Source organism: Plectrocnemia conspersa, unplaced genomic scaffold, assembly GCF_051122295.1.
Source record: "Plectrocnemia conspersa isolate PC_06_02 unplaced genomic scaffold, ASM5112229v1 ptg000005l, whole genome shotgun sequence".
NCBI lineage: Eukaryota > Metazoa > Arthropoda > Insecta > Trichoptera > Polycentropodidae > Plectrocnemia > Plectrocnemia conspersa.
The window spans coordinates 25,194,819-25,197,077 of NW_028277169.1; positions in this window are offsets into that span (position 1 = coordinate 25,194,819).

Below are 2,259 nucleotides of genomic sequence, written 5' to 3' on the forward strand. Positions count from 1 at the left end.
TTTTTGTATTTTTGTACCTAGATAAAATAATTAATTATCCAAAATTTACTAATTTTAATCTTCTGTCACTTATTCTCATTTGCATTCAAGGCTTAACTCTTTACAATTTATTTTTTGATCTATTAATTTTTAGCTCTCAGTTTACACATAACTAAATTGTAACTTCGATAAAATTTAACATGAATTTTATTACTTGTCTGTGGACCGTTTAACGATCAACCCATTAATTTCATTGTACGGTGTCAAGTTATAATAAACTTTGATAAAAATATAACGTCACTAACCAACTTATCAGCGATGAAACGTAATGGCTTGGATATATATAGCAAATATTGATGTTTTTCTTGTACATTTTTACCTCTCGTTTTTAAACCAATCGGAAAATCTACAGCTGGCCTTAAAATATAAATGAAAATATTAAGTTAGGTGACTTCTAGATTTTATTTTCTTGCATTAGTGTGAATTGAATAAAACATTACATGTGTTTTATGTATATATGCGTTAATAATTTAAAATATTTACTGGACCTCGTAATAGCAGACGTACCGGAAAAACTACTCTTTGTATGGGACGGATAAGCGATAGACAATGCGTTTTTTTGCTCCTTTGGTCGCCAGAAAGGACATCTGGAACGTTTCACTTTTAATGTGTAAACACATTCTACTTGATTTTTCGCATTTTTAATTAATATAACGTTATGAATATGGGAGTGTCCTAGGCTAGAAAGAGCATCATATAGCATTTCGTACCATACGGTCCGCCAGGACACTTATAATATCTTAGCTCATAGCGATAAAAAATGGACTCTGGAGGGATTCATTTTAAGACCTCAAATTTACCTCGAAACCTTCCGCGATAACATTAGATAAAAAAAATCGCCGAGTTTCATCAAAACCTTCACAAAAACAGGATTACAATAACATGAAATTTGTAGATATAAATGTTTTACTAAATTAATCTTGATGTTAAAGTGGATTAGAATACTTGGACTGTTCTAAATTAGGGTCAATATTATTTAACTCAATTAATACGCATTGACTTGTTGACGAAATAATAACTTTTTTTGTAACATTGAATTATTAGTGGTGCAAAATATAAATAGAATTATAATTAAGCATATTTGATATATATATGTAAATAATTACACCTACATACAAGGCTTAAAGATTTTCAATAAATTAATATTACTGTAGTGTAAAAAATAGGATAAGGAAGTATAGATTATAATAAAATTATGTATAATACAATAGTGCTGCCTCGTTTATCTTATTGCGCAGCCATTTTATTTTAAGTTGATAATATATATGCAAAAATATTCCAAAACTTTTAGAGTAGTGGAATGAGGGCAATTATTTATAAATAAAATAAGGGTAGATATATGGATTAACACAGGCTTTAACATATATAGATCGTTTTTCTTTATCGAGTAAGGCTTTTTACAAACCAATGAGTCGCAGTCATGAGTTGTTTTATATATTTTTAAATTAAAATACTACTAAATAAAGTATTATTTTTTACTGAACACTAGTGGAGAAGCTGGCGGAGGGATGATCTCTAGTGGATGGTCCTTTGACGTCTCGTAGTCGATGTGTGTCCCGCAGTCCGGCAATGTCCCTCTCTCTATGTTACATTCCTCTCGCTGTCTGCTGATCTTGATGTCTATTCCTCTTTGGTCGTCTGTGGCTATCTGCTGTCTGTCATCTGTCCTTTGTCTCTTGGAGACCGGTCTTAAGTACCATAGATATAAAAAACTCTCTGGGGAATCATAACCATGCAGCGACCATTCAACCAATTGTTGCACTCGTTTGTTCGACTAACAAAGTATGTCCACGCCTCTAAAAGCATTTGCTTGATTGACATATTTGAAGGTCGAATTATGCAACAGGCTAAATATTAACTGTGCTTTTTTTTCGTCCAATGGTGTGTTGTTGAATTAGCAGATGCAGATATAAGATGATTTTCAAAAATTTTATCTTCTCCTCGAAAATTTTCTCCGTTCATTATGTGTATCTATTAAAATTCCATCATCTCTATAACATCAAAAAGCTATGTTTTGTTTTTCAAGTGTTGTAATATTCAGCATATTCCGTGGGCTATTTGGGTAAAAATATGTCCGAATGGAGATAAAATTTTCAAAAAGAAGAAAGAATTTCATATATGCAATACCTGCTTTTGTTTTTACTTCACCAGCCATCCCTATCGTAAAAAAGACGCCGACAGGCCGCGGCGCGGTCATTTCTCTGTTACATAAACATAATT